Source organism: Peromyscus californicus, unplaced genomic scaffold, assembly GCF_007827085.1.
Source record: "Peromyscus californicus insignis strain IS unplaced genomic scaffold, ASM782708v3 Scaffold_9__1_contigs__length_137607984, whole genome shotgun sequence".
NCBI classification, from domain to species: Eukaryota; Metazoa; Chordata; class Mammalia; order Rodentia; family Cricetidae; genus Peromyscus; species Peromyscus californicus.
This window is the reverse complement of record NW_026294617.1, coordinates 72,632,443-72,656,158: the sequence shown is the minus strand read 5'-3', so window position 1 is coordinate 72,656,158 and position 23,716 is coordinate 72,632,443. Positions and strand designations below refer to the sequence as shown.

The window sequence follows — 23,716 nt, the reverse complement described above, 5'->3', positions numbered from 1 at the left end:
GGTCAGAGGCCTGGTGTGGCTCAGAAAGCTTCAGCGACTTGTTTAAAGTCACATAGTAGGAGGCCGGCGAGATGGCTCGGTGGGTAAAGGCGCTTGCCACCAAGTCTGTAGCCTGAGTTCAATCCCCAGGACCCATAGGGCGGAAGGCGGGAACTAACTTATCCCCTGACCTCCGCATGCTAAGCAGGGCAAGATTCAAACCCTGTGTGATGTTTGAAAGTGAGCATTTCCGCACGGCATCCCGGAAGAACCTGAGGCAAAAGTAGAGAGACAGTGCAGGATGAATGAACAAAAACGCCCAGCGCCTCTCGTTCTTGCGCACCAGTGTTCAGAGCGGAGGAGCGTCGTCCCTCTCGCCCCCTTGTGGCCGAAGGGCTCGCTGTAGACGCTAGTTTTCTAGAGAAAAGCTGGAAGGGAGAGCCAATCTCTCTGCTCCTCCTTGGGAGAGTGGGGGCCTACCAGAAGGGAAGCAGTTAGCAAGTTCAAGGGGGCCATGCCCGATGCCTACTTCTTTTCTCTCCCTCCCTCTTTCTTCCTTTTATACTGGTGACTCAGCCCAGGGTATCACACGTGCTAGGCATACACTCCACCACCGCTTGCCCTCGGTGCCCAACTTCTGAGTCCCAAGTTCATTTACAGGGCTAGGAGTGTCAAGCCAGCCTGCCATAAAAATGAGGCCCAGGGTTGGGGATTTAGCTCAGTGGTAGAGCGCTTGCCTAGCAAGCGCAAGGCCCTGGTTTGGTCCTCAGCTCTGGTGGGCGGGGGGGTAGGGGGGTGGGGGGTGCCCAGAAAATGCTAGACACTTGATAAGATTTTCTTAAGGATGATACAGGGTTCTCAAGAGAAGAAATTAGTCCCCTCCCTCCCAGAACTCACCACATAATGAATCTACTTGAGCAATCAAGGGACAGAATGACCTGTGGCTAAAAACAGATTCTTGAGCTAGACTCTTCGTAAATCCTGTTCTCTGTGTGGCCTCAGGCAGGACACTTGTTTCTTCACCTAGGGGCCGGGGACATAGCTCAATGGCTGTTGAGGGCTGGGCTGACCCAGGCTTCCCCCGAGGCCCTGACTTATGAAGAAAGAACACAGTTCCTTCTCTAAATACAGGAATCTGCTGGGCAAGGCCAGTAATGGCCTGGGGCCAGGGCCTTGGGGGTAGCTATGGCTTCAGATCCTGAGAACACAAGACTTCCCACTGTATGAAGCTTTGGTTATCAGTCCCAAGGCTTCTGTGTGCTCCATCTGTAATGTTCTTGAGATATCCTAGGTTCTCTCTGTGCAACATTGTTTGAGTAACTTCCCTCCGACTTGGTCCCATTATATGATATTTCCTGCTGACTGTGTCCCATTTCTCAGCTGCTGGACTTCTTAATAAGCTTGCTTGGCATAAAGCATAGCTTGTGCAAGACTTCCCGTTCCAAATTTGTCTATTCCCTTATCTTCTGATTCCCTGCTCCTCTCTCTCAGGACCTGTCACTGAAGAATGTCCTGCTCATTGAGGTCAAATGGCAGAGCACCTGCCCACCATGTACAAGGCTCTGGGTTCAATCCTCGCATCATACATACATATATTCATATGTGTTTCTTCACTTAAAATGGGGTTAATACAGCGAGACCTGTTAAATACAGGCTTACAGCACAGTGGGAGAACCCCGGAGGGCAGAAGTTTGCTACCGATGTGTCGTCATCCCGTGTCCATCCGTCCCCGCCACCCCATGTAAGAACAAAAGGTTTCATTTATTCCGGCCTAGGCAGGGACCTCCCCAACACCACATTACAGTAGGTGAAAAGAGGGAAGGTCCCGAGCACTCACTTTAAGGGCTTTATATAGGAAAGGTTTTTTTCTTTTATTTTTTCTTTTTTACTTATTTAAATTAATTAATTATTTTTCTATTATCAGCTTGATACAGTATAAATTCTTATCTTAATAGTGAAATGTTTCATTGAGGCTTGCTCAGTAATTGAGTAAAACCAAAACTTATTATAAGCCACAATCATCCTAGGGTCCCCCATGCTATATATATAGCCTCCATGGTTCTGTGGGTTGCAGTCTGATTGTTCTTTACTTTATATCTAGAATCTACTTATGAGTGAGTACATACCATGTTTGTCCTTCTGGGTTTGGGTTACCTCACTCAGGATGATTTTTTCTAGTTCCATCCATTTGCCTGCAAATTTCATGCTGTCATTGTTTTTCTCTGCTGAGTAATACTCCATTGTTTATACGTACCACATTTTCTTAATCCATTCTTCAGTTGACGGGCATCTAGGTTGTTTCCAGGTTCTGGCTATAACAAATAATGCTTTTATGAACATAGTTGAGCATGTATCTTTGTGGTATGAATCAGCATTCCTTGGGTATATACCCAAGAGTGGTATGGATGGGTCTTGAGGTAGTTCGTTTCCTAATTTTCTGAGAAACCACCATACTGATTTCCATAGTGGTTGTACAAGTTTGCATTCCCACCAACAGTGGAGGAGTGTTCCCTTTGCTCCACATCCTCTCCAACATTGACTGTCATTAGTGTTTTTGATCATAGCCATTCTGACAGGTGTAAGGTGGTGTCTCAGAGTCGTTTTGATTTGCATTTCTTTGATGATTAAGGATGTTGAGCATTTCTTTAAATGTCTTTCAGCCATTTGTGATTCTTGTTTTGTGAATTCTCTGTTTAGCTCTTTAGCCCATTTTTTAATTGGGTTATTCAGTATTTTGATGTCTAGTTTCTTGAGTTCTTTATATACTGTGGAGATCAGTCCTCTGTCAGATGTGGGGTTGGTGAAGATCTTTTCCCATTCTGTAGGCTGTCTTTTTGTCTTATTGACCGTGTCTTTTGCCCTGCAAAAGCTTCTCAGTTTCAAGAGGTCCCATTTATTAATTGTTGTGCTCAGTGTCTGTGCTGTTGGTGTTATATTTAGGAAGTGGTCTCCGGTGCCAATGCATTCAAGAGTACTTCCTACTTTCTCTTCTATTAAGTTTAGTGTAACTGGATTTATGTTGAGGTTTTTGATCCACTTGAACTTGAGGTTTTGTTTTGGTTTGGTTTTTCAAGACAGGGTTTCTCTGTGTAGCTTTGCGCCTTTCCTGGATCTCGCTCTGTAGACCAAGCTGGCCTCAAACTCACAAAGGTCTGCCTGCCTCTGCCTCCCAATTGCTGGGATTAAAGACGTGCGCCACCACCGCCCGGCGGACTTGAGTTTTGTGCATGGTGACAGATATGGATCTATTTGTAATCTTTTACATTTTGACATCGTTATGCCAGCACCATTTGTTGAAGATACTTTCTTTTTTCCATTGTATAGTTTTGGCTTCTTTGTCAAAAATCAGGTGTTCATAAGTGCATGGATTAATGTCAGGTTCTTCAATTAGATTCCATTGGTCCGTATGTCGGTTTTTATACGAGTACCAAGCTGTTTTTGTTACTATAGCTCTATTGTAGAGCTTGAGGTCAGGGATGGTGATGCCTCCAAAGGTTGCTTTATTATACAGGATTCTTTTAGTTATCCTGGGTCTTTTGTTTTTCCATATGAAGTTGAGTATTTTTCTTTCCATGTCTGTGAAGAATTGTGTTGGGATTTTGAAGGGGATTGCATTGAATCTGTAGATTGCTTTTGGTAAGATTGCCATTTTTACTATGTTAATCCTACCTATCCATGAGCATGGGAGAGCCTTCCATTTTCTGATATCTTCTTCAATTTCTTTCCTTAGAGATTTAAAAAAATATGGAACTCTTCACGAATTTGCATGTCATCCTCACACAGGGGCCATGCTAATCTTCTCTGTATCATTCCCATTTTAGCCTATGTGCTGCCGGAGCGAGCACTATAGCATCAATCTTAGAAGGTCTTATTAATAAAAACAAACCCGGAGCCAGGTATCGGGGTGAATGCTGAAAGATCAGAGAGACAGAACCAGCTACAGCTTCCTCACCTTGCCAGTTCCTCAGCTGACCCTGTTTCCTCAAACTGGAAGGCTCTGTGTCCTCATCCAAATGGATCTCAGCTGAACTGCTGCTGAAAACCTAAAGGCTTAACCAGGCTCTAGTTCCTGTTCCTCACGCCTTATATGCCTTTCTGCTTTCTGCCATCACTTCCTGGGATTAAAGGCGTGTGGCACCATGCCTGCCTATTTCCAGTGTGACATTGAACTCACAGAGATCTGTCTGTGCCACCAGTTTCTGGCCTCTATATCTAGTGGCTGTTCTGTTCTCTGACCCCAGATAAGTTTATTAGGGTGCACAATATATTGGGGAACACAATATCACCACACAAGACAACCAGGACTACATAGTGAGACCCTGTCTTAAAAAAGGGAGGAGGTTGGGGCTGGTGAGATGGCCCAGCAGTTAAGAGCACTGGCTACTCTTGTAGAGGACCTGGGTTCAATTTCCAGCACCCACTTGGCGGCTCACAACCATCTATAACTCCTGTTCTAGGGAATCCAATACCAACTTCTGACCTCTGTGGGCACCAGGTACACAGATATGCATGGAAAACACCTATACATATAAAAAACATAATTAAAGTCAGGTGGTGGTGGCGCACACCTTTGGTCCTAGCAGTCAGGAGGCAGAGGCAGGCAGATCTCTGAGTTTGAGGCCAGCCTGGTCTATAGAGGGAGTTCTAGGACAGACAGGGCTACCCAGAGAAACCTTGTTTTGAAAAACCAATAATAATAATAATGATGATGATAATAATAATAAATACATAAATTTATTTTAAAACAGGGTTATTAACTACCTTACAAAGTCATTAAGAAAATCAAAAAGGGGGCTAGAGAGATGGCTCAGAGGTTAAGAGCACTGGCTGCTCTTCCAGAGGTCCTGAGTTCAATTCCCAGCAACCACATGGTGGCTCACAACCATCTGTAATGAGATCTGGTACCCTCTTCTGGCATGCAGGCATACATGAAGGCAGAACACTGTATACATAATAAATAAATAAATCTTTAAAAAAAAAGATAAAAAAGTAGAACTTACAAAGTAATTAGGATTGTAATTCAAATAGCAAGTGCTTTACTTTTAAAGACGTAAACACAGAGCAACCGAGATTTTAAAATGACACTCATCAGGTGACTTAGCTCACAAAGAATTCAGAAATGAGAAAATGGGGGCTGTGGGTATAGGCCTGTACTAAACCCTGGGTTCAATATTCAGGTGTAGGAGATGATAGAGAAAAGAGTAACTGATGTAGTGAAACTGAATGATGGACAGGGTTAGGCCAGAGGTAGAGGTGAGGACCCATCCTGGAGTTCAGCAGGCGAACATTCAGATGCAGAAATGAGCATGGCCTGGGCATAGATAGGTGAGGAGATAATCGCAGTGGGGTTGGCAGGGAGCAGCAGGAAGTTCCAATGCTGAGACCTGATTACATGACACTTTGCAGGCTGGATCTGCTAAGTTGGTGATGGGGACATGTTGAGACTTCCCAGAGTGAATGACATGATTCAAGTGGTGTTTTAGGGAGATCCATCTGGTAGTGGTTCTTCTGGAAAGAACAGAGAAAAGATGGGAAGGAGCCGGGCGGCGGTGGCGCACGCCTTTAATCCCAGCACTCGGGAGGCAGAGGCAGGCGGATCTCTGTGAGTTCGAGGCCAGCCTGGTCTACAGAGCGAGATCCAGGAAAGGCGCAAAGCTACACAGAGAAACCCTGTCTCGAAAAACCAAAAAAAAAGCTGGGAAGGAGGGCTGTTAGGAGGTTGCTTTTAATTCTGGTCTGAAGTAGCTGGGACCTTGTTTAATGTTGCACTAGACAGAGGAGAGGGAAAGAATTTGATAAATACATGCTTTTACACTTATTTTCAAAAACTAAGTTTTACTTAGAGTAAAAACACCAAATAGCACATGTAAAATGAAAAACAGGGTTGGAGAGATGGCTTAGCAGTTGAGAGAACTGGCTGATTTACAGAGGACCCTGTAACTTCAGATATAGGAGAATCAGACAGTCTCTCTGGCTTCTGTGGGCACACTCACACACATGACTTACACCCTCTCCATCACACACACACAAATACATGAAAGTAAAAAAATAAATAAATAAACTGGGCATGGTGACCCATGCATTTAATCCCAGCACCCCACTCGGGAGGCAGAGGCATGTGGATCTTTAAGTTTGAGGCCAGCCTGGTCTATAGAGTGAGTGTCTATAGGACAGCCAGGGCTACACAGAGAAACTTTGTCTCAAAAAACCCTATAATAATAATATTTTAAAATTATTGTTATTAAATGTTTATGATGAAAAACCAATTTTTCTTTCTTACTCCCTGTCCGTTTTCTGAAAATACATATACTCACAAGCACATACACACTCAGAGCTGACATCAAGTGTGTGTGTAATTATGTGTGCATATGAGATATGCTGCATATGTGTGTAGAGACCAGAGGTTGACAGTCAATGTCTTCCTCAGTGTGTGTGTGTGTGTGTGTGTGTGTGTGTGTGTGTGAGTTTGGTTTGGGGTAGGCTAGCTGCCCAGCAAGCCTCAGAGTCTCTCGTGTCTCAGTGTCCCCAGCACTGAGGTCACAAGCATGCATGCCCATGTCCACCTTTTTTTGTTTGTTTGTTTGTTTTGTTTTCGAGACAGGGTTTCTCTGTGTAGCTTTGGCGCCTTTCCTGGATCTCTCTCTGTAGACCAGGCTGGACTTGAACTCACAGAGATCTGCCTGCCTCTGCCTCCTGAGTGCTGAGATTAAAGACATGCACCACCACCACCCAGTCCATGTCCACCTTTTAAAGTAGTTGCTGAGCATCTAAACCCAAGACCTCAAGTTTTTACAGCAAGCCCCTTTAATCAGTGAGCCATCTCCAGCCCTTAACACCTTTTTTTTTAAAAAAAAAACAAGGTCTCTCACTGAACTTAGAGCTCACCAATTTGGCTAGACTGGCAGACCAGCAAACTCCAAGGATCCTCCCACCTGTCCCCACATCTGACCGCCAGTGCTAGGATTACAGAAGCACACCATCAGATCTGAGTTTTAGGTGGGTGGCTGGAAATCACAATTCAGCTTCTCATGTTTGCTCAGCAAGAACTTTACTAACTGAGCTGTCTCCCCAGAACCTTGGAGTCAGTTCTACAAGCAGCATTTCTGCTCTATAAATCTGCCTCCAATACTAAATTAGCACATTTTTCTCTTGGAGAAAATTTGGGATTGGATTCTTTATTTTGTTTTGTTTTGGGGCTTTTTTTTTTTTTTTTTTTTGGTATTTTGTTTGTTGGTTTTGAAACAGTATCTCATTATGTAGCCTTGCTGGTCTAGAACTCACTCTGTAGACCAGGCTGGCCTCGAACTCACAGAGATCCGCCTGCTTCTGCCTCTAGAGCGCTAGGATTAAACGTGTGTGCCACCACTGCCTGGCTCATCTCTCTATTATAATAAACTCTCCACGTGGATGCAGCATTTGGGTTGTGAATTACTGAACACTGCCACTGCCGCCATGATGCATGGTGTGCATCTACCCAGCCCGCTGCTGCATCTGCCCAGCCCCAGCATGTTTCCCTGCACGTGTGTGGCATATTCTCCCGGGTCCCCTGTGCAGTAATTCATAACATTGGTGCCCAACATTGCCAGGCAATCCCACTGCTTTCTCCTGCCTGCCAGCAGTCTGAGGACTGCTGACCCGCCATTTTTCCTCTGGAAGACTGCCAGGACTCTTCACCCTACTGGACTGGTAAGATTCCTCCCTTCCCTTCTGGCCATTTCCCCACAAGTGCGGATTCGTCTGGTTTCACTCACTGGTACCTTGTGTCTTTCGGGCTCTAAGCCCCTCGACCCCTGTCCCTACGGGACAGCATATGGAGACGGCTTGTGCCTTCTCAATTCCACGGCGCATAGCCTTTGTGATGATGATCCATTGTCTATCTTGCACCGTTATTGTTGACCCTCGCTGACCCTCTGGGATGCTGTAGGTCAGTGCTCTGGGCCTTATACCTTATTGTGGAAAAATCCGCCTGTGACCCCCTGCCCCCACCACTGCTACCGACCCATGGCCTGGGGTCGTTCCCCTGTGGCTGCTAGCAGCATGCCAAAGCCCAGGAGGGTTCCTTTCTCCTGCCCAGCTGCACTGCTACTTCTCCATCTTTCTTTCACAAAGTCTATTTCCTATGTGCGAATGGAAATGTATGATTGATATGGCCATCTATATTTCTTTCTGACTGACTTTTAAATGCTTCAATTTATCTGTCCCTTATCTGCTCAGTTTATTTTTTTGGGGAAAACAAACAAACACCCCCCACATGATCTCGTAATCAGGTGGTGCCATCTTAAGGGCAATCACGTGAACAAAGCACCATCTTAAATAAGGGCAACCACATGGTCAAGCTGCCATCTTAAATAAGGGCAACCAAGTGGTCTAGCCCACCATCGTGGCTAAGGTCAAAATAGGCAGATCGCCGGGCGGTGGTGGCGCACGCCTTTAATCCCAGCACTTGGGAGGCAGAGGCAGGCGGATCTTTGTGAGTTCGAGGCCAGCCTGGTCTACAGAGCGAGATCCAGGAAAGGCGCAAAGCTGCACAGAGAAACCCTGTCTCCAAAAACCTAAAAAAAAAAAAATAAAAACAGGCAGATCATATGACCTCACTGACATCTTTACTAAGGGCAGCATGGGCAGGGCATCCAGTGCTCAGGCTGTCTGTATGGAGGAAGGTTAGAGAATCTCCTCCCGCCGTGCATTGTTTCAACATTGTTTTATGGGCCGAGGAAAAGTCTTCCTGCCTTGGCCTGGCATTCTCCAGCTGCCTCTCTCAGGCTCCAGCCGGCTGGGCAGGGTGGAGGTCCAATCTTGGCCTGCCATTAGTTCCTCTGCAGCCGCTTGTGTGGACAGACGGGGCTGGAGAGGTATGCACTCCCCTTTGAGGCATCAGTGGAACCACATGCAGGCAGTATCATTATATAAAGATTTTAAATTTCAAGCCGAGGAGTGGTGGTGCACGTCTTTAATCCCAGAACCCGGGAGGCAGAGGCAGGCGGATGTCTGTGATTTTGAGTTTCAGGACAGCCAGGGCTGTTACACAGAGAAACCCTTTCTTGAAAAACCAAAAAAAAAAAAAAAAAAAATTTAAATTTCAGATTTTAACATTAATACAATTCTGATACACTTTGGGTCACAAGCTCAGGATTTTAAATTTTCCTTGGTTACTCATTATTTGTTTTTCTACGATTTGAATTTCAGTACTGATTGATAATACTAATTTATCTAAAACTTTTTTTCCTCACCTGTCTATTCCTGAAAATGGCATTTCTCTCCTTCCTGGTCTTCCTTTCCCAATTACTAAGACCATGGGCCAAGAGGTTCCAGATAAATTCATAAAATTTTAACTCTCATCTCTAGTCTATGTATTTGAGCAGACTGGCAGAAACATCGAAGCAGCAGTTATGGACCACAACCTGCAGCGCTTTCCCTGCTACGGATGTCAGCAGAGACTCTTATCTATGTGATGTGGACCCCAGCCCAGCCAAATGTGATTGTTCCCTGCTTCTACAGCCAGGTCGGATGACCACATGCCTGGGTTCCCTCCTTACCTTTAACTAGCCGGAGGCCTCCTGGCCACCTGTGCCCGGTTTCAGCTTGAAGCAGCTATGGAGAATATGCCATGTTATGCTCCCTGTTCCAGGACAGGCTGGAGGGCTAGGTTAGGGATGGAAACCCTTGCATAGAGTCCACCAAAAGGGTCCTTTTCCTTTTCTCAGAGGGTCCTTTTCTCAAAATTGGGCCGCACCCTGACTCACAAGCCCCTTTTCTCCTGTTCTCATTCGGCTTTGGGATCGTTCCCCTGTCACTCCTCTTTGCCTTCTCAGGAGACAGCTTACAAAATAATTATTTCTATATAAGTCATTCAGGATTATAATCTGGCTGTACTCAAAGATCAGAACTACAGCTACAGGGCCTTAAAAATGGTAGTAGATATTCAGATATCACTGCCAACAGCTTGAAGAATGTCTCTCCTTACTCAAGGACTATTCAGCTTAAGAATGTGACCCTCCTTGTCCTTGCTAACTTCGTTAAGCTGTAACTAACTGGGAAACCTGTATATTCAGATTTAAGGGATATATATGCTCTCAAAGTTATAAATATATCTAACAGATCTTGTTTCCCCAGTCCTCAAACACCTGTAGAGATCTGAGAATATGGCATTTAATATAAAAGCCTTTTTATGATAAAGAGACATGTCAGCTCCTGGCAGCATCCTGTATCTCCTCCAAGAAGATAGATGGCCACAGAAGAACTTCCACCTGGAAGCTTATGGCAAGGCTGGTCACACAGCAAAAAGCTGAGAGCCTGTCCAGACTGTAAATAAGTGGAACAATGGAGGACTGATTGCCCCATACTGCAAAGTCAAGGTGGGTCAGTCTCCCCAAATTTCTACTCCACAGAAAAAAATCAAAATCTGTCAGATCTTCTGGGCTTATCAGCTGAACAAGTGCTGCCTTTGGGGCTTCTGTCCCCCAGTAACCATGGAGAGACTTGGGATTGCTGCCTAGGTAGCTGGAAATCTGTCTCATTTCTTACATTTATCTTTCTCAGACCTGATGATGTTTGATGACTAGGGTATCAGTTTAACAGCCCCAATCTCAAGATTATATGTATATGCTCTCCAATTATAGACAGGTATGCCTCATTCACAGACTTCATGGTACAAGATAGACTGGTTTCAGATACAACTCCAGAGGTTCAAAGTTTTAATACTGATGAATGCAGCTTTGATAAACTGATAGAACATTGACTACAGAGTTCTTAAGAATCCTTACATGGGGGGCTGGAGAGATGGCTCAGAGGTTAAGAGCATTGGCTGCTCTTCCAGAGGTCCTGAGTTCAATTCCCAGCACCCACATGGTTGCTCACAGCCATCTTTTTTTTTTTTTTTTTTTTTTTTTTTTTTGGTTTTTCAAGACAGGGTTTCTCTGTGCAGCTTTGCGCCTTTCCTGGGACTCACTTGGTAGCCCAGGCTGGCCTCGAACTCACAGAGATCCGCCTGGCTCTGCCTCCCAAGTGCTGGGATTAAAGGCGTGCGCCACCACCGCCCGGCGCTCACAGCCATCTATAATGGGATCTGATGCCCTCTTCTGTCTGGTGCCCTCTTCTGTAATGCAAACATACATGCAAATAGAACACTCATATGCATAAAATATATAAATAAATAAATCTTTAAAAAAAAAAAGAATCCTTAAATGGATTTTTAACCCTTTTGCCATGATGTAAATCCATTCCAGCTGTCTTATAGACACCTATAGGCTCCTGGGAAAAGTTTTGCTACTGCATCAAGAAATCTGGTCTGATGAAAACTAACAATCTCCAGAGCCCACTTCTGACCCCACCTATTTTTTGAGCATATTTTGCGGATTCACTTTTCCCTCCTGACCTCCAGAGAAACAGATGCCATGGCTTCTATGCTCCTGATTTGGTGTGCCATTTCCCCCCAAGCTCCTGGAATACCACTGCTGCAACCTGCCTCCTCAGCTCCCTCAAGGAACGTTCCTGAGATCTCCCTCCGTGCATGACTCCCAGCATTCCTCTCCCCCCTTTGCTCCTTGTCAGCTTGAGGTAGCCTCGAGAATTCAGGGCCCTTGTTCCCCCACTTGCTCCCACAACTCACCTCTTTTTATAATAATCAAAATGGAGGAATGTTAATATTCTGATCCACCCCTTGAAATCCCACCCCTTGGCTCCGCCCTGCGTCCGGACATAAAAGCCTCATTCTAAGGAAAACTCCTCCCCTTCCTTTCTCTCTTCTGCTTTTCCTCCCATGGGGTGTGCACCCTCAACTTCTCTCTCCCTCTCTATCTTTCTCTCTGTCTCTCTCTTTCCTATCATCTCTTTCCTTCATCTCGCTATTATAATAATAAACTCTCCACGTGGATGCAGCCTCGGTTGTGAATTACTGGCCGCCACCGCCATGCCTCATGGCGTGCATCTGCCCAGTGTGTTTTCCTGCACGCGTGGGATACCCTCAGGGTCCCTGTCCCCCACAATATAATTCATAACAGTTTGTGCCTTTGCCTCCTGAGTGCTGGAATCACAAGGGCACAAGTATTTTCAATTGATCAGTATGTAAGCTGTCCTATGTATGTTTCCACTTAGACTCACCTCCTGGAATGCATTTTGTTGGTTCCCTAACACTGACCTCACAGGTAACTCATGCCTGAAGGAAGCTTATCCAACAAATTGAAGCCTTCTCAGGCTCAGGAACTCTAGACAGCACTTCCACAGGATCATGAGGATCATTTTAAATAACAACCCTGCCAAGCATGTGTCACTAAATATCATACACCAGAGAAAGAGATGCTTATTTATGAAGTAAGCCAGGGGCCAGAGTGAAAGGCAGAGTCACCTCATCTGACCTCAGCTGGTAATATAATAGCCAGCGACATTTCTTCCCTGCTCTGTGCATGTCTATCAATGACCAATCAAGCATTCTGAGTCTTGTTTCGGGGGTTTACAAATTAATCTTAGCAAGTCAGATGAACTGGCAAATACACACTCAAATAACAAGAATCAACTCTATATGGAGAGGGGCCTGACTTCATGGGCACATGACCTGTGCCATTGCATGGATGCCCCACTCCAAAGGGTCCCAGGCTTGTCTCAGTGTTTTTACCAGTGTTATGGTATGGGAACTCTTATAAACAAGGGGCTCCTGTCATTTAATTTTGCACTGAGCTATAAACTATGAAACTATTCTGGTCTATCTTTAATTTCATGAATGAAGGGCTGGAGAGATGGCTCAGCGGTTAAAAGCACTGGCTGTTCTTCCAGAGGTCCTGAGTTCAATTCCCAGCAACCACATGGTGGCTCACAACCATCTGTAATGAGATCTGGTGTCCTCTTCTGGCCTGCAGGCATATATGCAGGTAGAACATTGTATACATAATAAATAAATAAATCCTTAAAAAAATAAAAAAAAATTTCATGAATGAGATCATACACACATCACTTGAACTTCTCTTGTCTGTTCTTCTGTCTTTTCCTTCTTTAAAGGACTCTTATTGACACATAAAAATCTGCTTCCTTCTAACAGCCCAACACCCATAGTACAGGGGCCTTACAATGTATTATTGACTCTCCTATTATGACCCTTACTTTGCTCAGAGATTTTCTTTTGATTTTGGAAATTATTGAGCTGGGCATGGTAGCATACACCTTGTGATCCGAGCACTTTAGAGGCGGACAGTTAGATCAGTACAGGCTCAAGAAAGTCTGGTATGTGTAGCCAGCACCGTATAAAGACACACAGTCTTTTTTTTTTTTTTTGGTTTTTTGAGACAGGGTTTCTCTGTGTAGCTTTGATGCCTGTCCCGGATCTCGCTCTGTAGACCAGGCTGGCCTCGAACTCACAGAGATCCACCTGCCTCTGCCTCCTGAGTGCTGGGATTAAAGGCGTGCGCCACCGCCTGGCGACACACAGTCAAAAAAAAAAAAAGAAGGGAAGCTGGCGAGGTGGCTCAGCAGTTAAGAGCACTTGTTGCTCTTGCAGAGGACTCAGGTTTGGGTCCCAGCACCCACATGGCAGCTCACTACTATCTGTAACTCTAGTTCCAAGGCATCTGATACCGTCTTTGGACTCCCACAGGCAACTGGTATGCGCATGGTACATAGCTATATATGCAGGTAAAACACCCATACACATAAAGCAAAAATAAATAAATCTTTTCTTTAAAAAGGGGGGAAAAAAAGAAATTACGCTGAAGGGACCATGTATCTTCACCCACAGTATGCACTTTGTCATGCCTCAAAATTATATTCATCTACTGCTCTAGCAGTGGAATTTGTCACTGAGTCAAAACATAATTGTGTTTCAAATGATAGTTATTGGATTGTTGCTCACCAAAAAGATTGTGATTTTCACTCCTACCAAGAATATTTGAGAATGCCTATTTTCTCACAGTGTGCTAACTCCAGAAATTTCCAAACCTAAAATAAATAAATAAATATATGAAAACTTGTCAAAAGCCTGATAGACCGAAAAAAAAAAAATGACATCTTCTTGTCGTTGTGATTTGTATCTGTTTGATTGTGTGTGAATGGGAATGGTTCGCCATGTTCTTCTGTACTGGCTGTGTTCTTTTTGTTAAACTACGAGTAGGAACAAATCCCATCTTGTTTCTTTCCTCTGTTCATTTTTCTGTTAGAGTGCTTGTCTTTGGTTGTTGTTGTTGCTGGTGGTGGCGGGTGGCGGCACCAGGGACTGTACCCAAGGCCTTGTACATGATAGGCAGGTACTCTACCACCGTGCTACAATGCATTTGGCAACAACCGTGCCTTGATCAGGCTCCCCCAGTAAGAATTTGAATAGTGACAGGTCCTTCCTTCCCTCCCTTTGAGTTTAGGGTGACAAAGTCTTACAATCAATAATTCATTAGGAGCCAGGCGGTGGTGGCGCATGCCTTTAATCCTGGTACTCGGGAGGCAGAGGCAGGTGGATCTTTGTGAGTTCCAGGACAGCCTGGTCTACAGTGTGAGTTCCAGGACAGCCAAAGCTACACAGAGAAACTGTGTCTCAAAACCCCCGCCTCCCCCAAAAAATATTTCATTAGGAAGTGGATGGAGCAGATAGCTCAGGCTGGTCTAGCAGTCCCCATAGCCGAGGGTGACCTTGAACTTCTGGTTGTCCCACCTCTACCTCCCAAGTCCTGGGATTATTGGTAGGTGCCACCACCCCAAGGTTATTATCATTTTATGGTGTGTGTTCTTTAGATAGGGCCTCATTATTTAGCCCAATCTTGCCCCAAATTCATGAAAATTCTCCTTTTTTGGACTCCCAAGTGCTGGTATTACAGCATGCACCACCATACCCAGCTCAGTTTTCTAATTATTTATATCTTAATCTTGAGAGTATGGCACATTGTAAACAATTACTACTATTAGCTAAAGGCCATACCTTATTTCAGTTTCTTATTAAAATTTTATGTGTTTGGGTGTTTTGCCTGCATGTATGTTTACGCATCCCTTGTGTTTTCTGACTTCTTTGGGCACCAAGTATGCATGTAGTACACATACATACATACATACATGCAGGCAAAACATGCATATACATAAAATAAATAAAATCCAACAACAAAATCAACTATAACAATAATTAAGATAACAAAGTCCTATGAATTCTTTCTTTGACAACACAGATTTATCCACTCCTTCAGTTCATCTTAATGAAGTACCTACCCACAGTTCCAGACAACTCTCAACTCCTCAACCCTGACCTCTCATCCATAAACCAAATCTGCTTCCCACTTTCTCCAGGCCTCTGCACCTCTGCATCTCGCCTCTCATTAGGGCACAAACTAGGTGCAGGAACTTCCCCAGTCCATCAGCTCTCTGTCCCAAAGTTCCTGCCTCCACTTCTCACCCAAATATGAGAAGGAGTGACTCTTTGGCTAGAATTATACTAGAGACTAGCAATTAGGAAAACCAGGTGGGCACACAGTTCCATGTTACTTGCCAACCTACTTTGCCCAAGGCTGGGACTACTCCACATGGTCCATAAAGTTGCTTTGCATGCAAGTATTTGTTTTAAATGTTCCATATTCAGAGTAGCTAAGGTTTGGTTTTGTTCTTTGATTTTTTAATTTATTTTTATTTCATTTGTGTGTGTGTGTGTGTGTGTGTGTGTCCTCGAGCACACATGCGTGCGCATGCTGGGGTTATATGTTCATATGTGTGTAGGTACCCTCAGAGGCCAGATGAGGGTGTTGGATCCCTTGGAGCTATAGTTACAGGCAGTCTGTGAGCAGCTAGATGTAGGTACTGGGATCCAAATTCCTGTCTTCATGATTGAACAGTGAGCTCTTTTAATTACTGAGCCATCCCTTCAAGCTGCCTCCTCCTCCTCCTCCTCCTCCTCCTCCTCCTCCTGCTCCTCCTCCTCCTCTTCCTCCTCCTCCTCCTCCTCCTCTTCCTCCTCCTCCTCCTCCTCCTGCTCCTCCTCCTGCTCCTCCTCCTCCTCCTCCTGCTCCTCCTCCTGCTCCTCCTCCTCCTGCTCCTCCTCCTCCTCCTGCTCCTCTTCTCATCGTTATCTTGTTTTATGTGTATGGTGTTTTGTTTTCTTGTATGTCTGTGCACCACATGCCTGCCTGGTGCCTTCAGAGGCCAGAAGAGGGCATTAGATATTCTGGAACTGTGGGTAGGTACTTCGTTAAGATGAACTGAAGGAGTGGATAAATTTGTGTTGTCAAAGAAAGAGCTCATAGGACTTTGTTATCTTAATTATTCTTATAGTTGATTTTGTTGTTGGATTTTATTTATTTTATGTATATGCATGTTTTGCCTGCATGTATGTATGTATGTATGTGTACCACACGCATGCTTGGTGCCCAAAGAAGTCAGAAGAAGGCATCAGATCCCCTGGAACCAGAGTCCCAGATGGTTGTGAGCCACCATATGCGTGCTGAGAAGTGAACCTGGAAAGTCCTCTCGAAGAGCAACAAGCCATCTCTCCAGGTCCTCTGGTTTGGTATTTTGAGACAGGGCTCCACTCCATAGCCCAGACTGCTATAACTCACAGCAGTCCTCTGATGTTACAGGTGATCCACAGTGCCCACCTGGTTTTCCTAATTGCTAGTCTCTAGTATAATTCTAACCAAAGAGTCACCCCTTCTCATATTTGGGTGAGAAGTGGAGACAGGAACTTTGGGACAGAGAGCTGATGGACTGGGGAAGTTCCTGCACCTAGTTTGTGCCCTAATGAGAGGTGAGATGCAGAGGTGCAGAGGCCTGGAGAAAGTGGGAAGCAGACTTGGTGAGAGGTCGGGGTTGAGAGAGTTGAGAGTTGTCTTGATTTAGAAGCAAAAGTGCAAAGTATGAAAGTGAATGAGCCCCTGAGGGAAACTTTGAGCCAGGGACAGACAAAGGAAAGATGTCTCCCATGCATGGTTAGGGAGCAGGGGAGAAACACCCACAGGTGGTTCAGGGAGGGCATGGAGATGGAGAAGATCACAGACACAGCAGCAGTTGCAAAGCCAAGGAGGAAACAGGACACACACCTGGGAATAACCCACAAGTTACTGTTGACAGGTGGAATCAAGAGTCTAGATTTTCCCCACAAACAGGAGCCCAAAAGCTCAGTTCAGGCAGGCAGACAGCACTATCTGTTTTGACTTCTGCTCTATACCTGGAGCCTGAAACAGTGTGGCACCTGGTAAGAATTCAGTAAATACTGCTGAACAAGGAGAAGAACAGGACTTAAATCTAGATGCTAGAAGGGCAGGCTGCTAGCATGATGTTGGTCCTTTTTTCCCAGTCCACAGGGAATACTGAGTTAGAGACAGGAAGACCTCATGCTGACAGCCTGGAGCAAGAGCCAGAGCTATCGGGGGAACCAAGGACAGAAATCCCTCCTGCTTCCACACCAAGCAGCCAAGAGCTGGCCGGGGATTCCCACTGAGCACTTTGTCAGCCCTCTGCATTCCTGCTGAGCCCTGTGTTCAGTGAGAGAAAGAAAAAGGACAGTGTAGTGAGAGATTGCGTTAATGAGCGACTGAGCACCTGCCAAGTGGGTGGGGAGGGAGCCGCTTTTCTCCCCTGACTACTTGGGCAGAAAAATTTTTTGTAAGTGACTCATCTTGTTGCATTACTCAGAGCACAAACTTGTGAGCTGATAAGAGGTCAGAACCCAGGGAAAACAGATCCACCCCGCACCTCCAAATTCTACACTTGTTATCTGGCGTGTAGGAGGGATTCCATAGATGTATATACATGGGAGCGTTCCCACAGCACACTTTACACTTGAAGATTTCCATATGTCAATCATCCTTAATATATTATTTTCCAAAAGAGAAAAAAAAAAAACTATGTAAAAATTTTAAATCACACAGTTTGGATATTTAATTTATATATGCTTATTTGCATATAAGAATGCATCTAATTTGGGCTGGAGAAATGGCTTAGAGGTTAAGAGCACTGACTGCTCTTCCAGAGGTCCTGAGTTCAGTTCCCAGCAACCACATGGTGGCTCACAACCATCTGTAGTAAGGTCTGGTGCTCTCTTCTGGTCATACATGCTGTATACATAATAAATAAATAAATATTTAAAAAAAAAGAATGCATCTCATTCATGTTTTGCTCAAACAGAAATTTGTTTTGAAATAAGTTGTTTTTTTTTCTTCTGGTGCAAAGGAAGAAAGTGAGTGAGGGCTTCTCCCGTGGTAGATGAGGGCTCTGCCACTGAGCTACACCAAAGTCCTAAAAGTAAATAATTATTTTGGGGAAAACAAAGGATAGCCCAGAAAGACAAGACACAAAGCATGTCATTGTGGAATTTCTAGCCACATACCAGGATAAGGACCCCTTCCTCCCCTGAGAAGAGAATCAAAGAAGAAGGGAATTTTGTTCTTGGGGTGAGAATGTGTTGTTCTTTTTGTAAACTTTCTGTAATTTTTCATTTAGCTGGCTAGCCTCCTCCTTGATACCAGTCTTTAATCTACAGGAAGCCCTCCCTCTCACAGCCTTGGGGGAAGGACGGCTTTCTCCTGGGGAAGCCAGACTCTGCCCTGCTGCCTCCGCAGGGTTCCGTTGCTTAGTCCTGATGTGCTGAAGGATGTGAAGGAGCAGTGTTGCCCACCCACTTCTAGAAGGTCAAGTTCCCACTTCCCCTGTGCCCAGGCTGTAGTGAGCAATCAGAGTTTGCCTGAGGGAAGCGTACTTTAGACTCTCAAGAGTTTTTGTAAATTATTCCTCCCAAATTTAAACTCCAGTGGCCAAGGATTTAAATGGCTCCATCATTGTGGTCTTCAGGGTTTTATGTCAGACCACAAACACAAACACTTCTGGGTTATGTTTTTATTATTTATTTATTTATTTATTTATTTATTTATTTATTTATTTTTCCCCAGAGCTGAGGACCGACTCCAGGACCTTGTACTTGCTAGGCAAGCCCTCTACCACTGAGCTAAATCCCCAACCCCTTATTTTGGTTTTCTGAGACAAGGTTTCTCTGTGTAGCTCTGGCTGTCCTGAAACTCGTTTTGTAGACCAGGCTGGCCTGGAACCCACAGAGATCCGCCTGGCTCTGCCTCCCGAGTGCTGGGATCAAAGGCGTGCGCCACCACGCCCAGCAGCCAGTGTTCTTAACCACTGAACCATCTTTCCAGCCTGGCTGCTCTTGCACACCTCAAAACAAAAAGTTCTAATTAAAAAAAAAAATTTGTTTTTGTTTTTGTTTTTCAAAAGAGACAAGATTTCTCTGTGTAGCCCTGTCCTGGAACTCATTCTTTAAACCAGGCTGGCCTGGAACTCACAAAGCTCTGCCTGCCTCTGCCTCCCAAGTGCTGGGATCAAAGGTGTACACCACCACCGCCCAGCTTAAAAAAAAAGGTTTTCGTTTTTGTGTTTTTGTTTTTGTTTTTTTGGTTCTTTCCAGACAGGGTTTCTCTGTGTAGCTTTGCGCCTTTTCCTGGAACTCACTTGGTAGCCCAGGCTGGCCTCGAACTCACAGAGATCCACCTGGCTCTGCCTCCCGAGTGCTGGGACTAAAGGCGTGCGCCACCACTGCCCGGCTGCATTTATGTATTTATTTGTGGAAGGAGGTGTGCCATGGTGCACGTGGGATTCTCAGAGGACAGCTTGTACGAAGTGGTTCTCTCCTTCCACCATGTGGGTCTAGGGGGGACAAACTCGGGTCACCAGGCTAGGCAGCAGAGTACCTCATCTTTTTCACTGCTGTTTGCTTTGTTTTTTGAGGCAGGGTCTCAATCAGTGGACCAGCCTAGCCTCATACTTGTAGCAATCCTCCTGCCTCAGTCTCTTGAGTTCTGGGATTAGGTGGCATGCCCTGCTGCTTCTTGTTTTTGACTTGAAATTCAAAAAGGCTCAAGAAACTCAGCTTCCTGAGGAGATGGGGTAATAAGTCAATGTTTACTTTGTACGTTGGAGCTTGTCTGCCTCATACAGCTCATTCACCACTGTGGAGGGTAAAACGGAGCCCTAGGTAAAACTAACTTCTTGAATCAACAGGCCTAAACTTAGCAAAATGTACAAAGAATTCCAGGAGGCACAGGGCCAAAGGTGCCCGTCATTATCTTCAAATGTTTCAGGCTTTGGCTCAAAAGCCACCTCCACACAGTGACAGCCCCCCATTCCACCCCCCACCTGCTCTATACCTAGTCCTCCTGATTTAAGATGTCTTCATTGCACTTACCAGCCTCTGAAAGTATTAATTATCTACCTGTGTTTCTGTCTTGCCTTTTATAATACAATCTCCAGGGCTGGAGAGATGGCTCAGTGGTTAAGAGCACTGGCTGCTCTTCCAGAGGTCCTGAGTTCAATTCCCAGCAACCACATGGTGGCTCACAACCATCTGTAATGAGATCTGGTGACCTCTTCTGGCCTACAAGGACACATGTAGACAGAACACTGTATGTATAATAAATAAAATAAATCTTTAAAAAAAACCTACAATCTCCATGTGGCCTCTGAAGTTTAAGGCCAGCCAGGGCTATATAGTGAGACCTGACTCAAAACAAACAAACAAACAAACAAAACCAACCAAATAAACAAACAAACAACAAAAAACCAATAACCAAAGAAAAAGAGGAAGAAGAAAAAGAAAAAGAAGTTCTTAAGAAAGAAGCAAGAAAAGAGAGACACTAACATTGAACTTGCCGAAATTGTCCTGCCTCAGCCACCCAAGTGTTGTGATTACAGGCTGCACCCCTGCACTAGGCCAGGAGCTGAGATCTTACCTCCTGTATCCCAACAATAATGCACAATATTGTCCTCCCAAAGATGTCACTACCCTTAAACTCAGGGGGTTCTTCATCTGTTATGAACAAAGGTATTGTCCAGATGTGATTAAGTTAAGGATTTTGAAGCTAGGTGTGGTAGCCCATGCCTATAGTCCCAGCTTTTGAGCAGCTGAGGCAGGAGGATTGCCACAAATTCAATGCTAGTCTGAGGAAACATGGTGGGTTCAAGGTAACCCTAGGCTACTTTTGAAACCTTATCTAGAAAAATAAAAGGATCTTGAGATGAGGAGGTTATCCCAGGAGCAAGGAGCTCCACACTCAGAGAAGACTTTAGATGCTTCTGAAGCTCTCAGACAAATTAAATTTAGCAGAGTTTATTTGACCAAAGACCAATTTGTTAATAAGGAAGTACTCAGGACTAGAAGACATTCAAGCTTTTATAGGCTGCTCACAGAGGCAAGCTAGAAGAATCGCCTGATTGGCCAGAGGCAGGTGTCTGCCTTATTTGGGTATGGTGTGACAAGTTGGTAGCCTGTGATTAGCTGAGATCGGACTGTATACTCCTGTTTTAAGATTCAGTTTGCTTACATGCCAAGTTAGGTTGCAGTTTGTCACTATGTAGGTACTCAGAATATGGAGTCAGCCCGAGGCTAATGACCTCCCATTTAATTTAACAATGCTACCTTGCTGGCTTTAAAGATGTTTAAAGGACCAGGAGTCAAGGAATGCAGGAAACCAGTCTCCCTGAGTGTGTCCAGACTGCACCAAGCCCTGCTAAAGGTGGGGGTTTAGGATTTTTGGCGAGAAACGTATGATAATAAATTTGTGGGGTTTTTTTTAAAGCCACTAAATTTGGGATGATTTGTTGTAGTAGCAACTAAAGAAAACTAAAGCAAATGGTCCCTGACAAATGGACGGTGCTTCATAAACAGGTGTTGGTGTTTCTTGACTAACTTTATTATATCTAGGATCTCAGCCAACATTTTAAAGATTATTTTTCATCCTACCCACCCTGCTCCCCACCCAGACAGGGGCTCATGTGTAGCTGTGGCTGATTTGGAACTCCCTACATAGACCAGGCAGACCTCAGCTCACAGAGATCTGCCTGCCTCTACCTCCTGAGTACTGAGACTAAGGGTGTGTGCCTTCACAATTCATTCATTCATCCATCCATCCACCCACCCACCCACCCATCCATCCATCCATCCATCCATCCATCCATCCATCTATCTATCTATCTATCTATCTATCTATCTATCTATCTTTCTATCTATCTATCTATCTGAGATAGGATTTCTCTATGTAATCCTGAATATTCTGTGACTCACTATGTAGACCAGCCTTGAACTCAGAGATCCTCTTGCTTCTGACTCCCAAATTTTGGGATTAAAGACATGTTCTACCACCACTGGCAATTTTTATTATTATTTTTAAGTGTGTGTGTGTACATGCAGAGAGGATTGGCCGAGGGACTTAAATGAGCATACTTGCTGGGAGGTAGAAAAGAGCTTGTGTGTGTGTGTGTGTGTGTGTGTGTGTGTGTGTGTGTGATGTCTAGGACATCAGCACTTTAGGGAGACACTGTAGGAGAATCACAAATTCAGACCAGACAAAGGCCAGACTCAAAACAACAACAATGAAATAAACAAAAAGCTGGAGGGCAATGGTGGCTCACACCTTTAGTCCCAGCACTTGGGAGGCAGGGGCAGGTGGATCTCTGTGAGTTCAAGGCCAGCTATACAAAGGAAACAAACAAACAAACAAAACGGGCAGAAGATAGTACATCGAGTAGTGTCCCCGTTTGTCCCCGTTCTTTTTTTTTTTTTTAATATTTATTTATTTATTATGTATACAGTCTTCTGTATGTTTGCCTACAGGTCAGAAGAGGGCACCAGATCTCATTACGGATGGTTGTGAGCCATCATGTGGTTGCTGGAAATTGAACTCAGGACCTCTGGATGAGCAACCAGTGCCCTTAACTACTGAGCCATCTCTCCAGCTCCTTGTCCCCGTTCTTATTCTTTAATATGTTTTTTAAAGTTCCTAGGTACACGCCTTTCCAAGTTTCTTTAATTTAATTAATTAATTTATTTATTTTGGTTTTTTGAGACAGGGTTTCTCTGTGTAGCTTTGGTGCCTGTCTTGGATCTCGCTCTGTAGACCAGGCTAACCTCGAACTCACAGAGATTCACCTGCCTCTGCTTCTTGATTGCTGGGATTAAAGGCATGCGCCACTACTGCCTGGCTCTTTAATTTTATTTTATTATATATGTATAGGTCTATGTCTGGGCACTGCATGTAGTGTCTACAGAGGCCAGAAGAGGGCATAAAATCCCCAGGAAATGGAGTTACAGCGGGTTGTAGGTCATCATGTAGGTGCTGGGATCCAGACACAGGTCCTCTGGAAGAACAGACAGTGCTCTCAATCACTGAACTATCTCTTCAGCCCTCTTTGTTTCTATTTTTATCTAATTCCAACAATAAAGACATGTAAAAAACTCATTTATGGTCCTTTTGCTCTACCAGACTTTTTGTTATTGTGCCTGTCTTTTTGGGGGTGTGGGGTGGGGGGTTCGATACAGAGTTTCTCTGTATAACAGCTCTGGCTGTCCTGGAACTCCCTCTGTAGATCAGACTCATTTCGAACTCACAGAGCTCCACCTACCTCTGCTTCCTGAGTGCTGGGATTAAATGTGTGCGCCACCACAGTCCGGGTTGTGCCTGTCTTCTTTTAGCCCTCATCTACACATGTATCTTCTTCCCTGGTGCTAGGGACTTGATTCAGGACCTTACACATGTAGACAAGAGCCCTACCACTGGACTATACCTGACCCCTAAAACTATGTGTATACATGCAGATACATAATTGCATTGTATGTATACACAGATACATATATGTAGTTTTAGCCTGGTGTGGTGGTGCACACCTTTAATCCCAGCACTTGGGAGGCAGAGGCAGGCGGATCTCTGAGTTGAGGTTAGCCTGGTCTACAGAGCAAGTTCCAGGACAGCCAGGGCTACACAGAGAAACCCTGTCTCAAAAATAAATA

General features: G+C 44.7%; 1 non-coding gene across 1 annotated transcript; it reads right to left on the bottom strand.

The window, feature by feature from the left end:
- Positions 1-3,717: 3,717 nt before the first annotated feature.
- LOC128106873 (U6 spliceosomal RNA) lies at positions 3,718-3,824 on the bottom strand. Its single transcript, XR_008216904.1, has one exon. It is a non-coding gene; the product is annotated as a U6 spliceosomal RNA (small nuclear RNA).
- Positions 3,825-23,716: the final 19,892 nt, after the last annotated feature.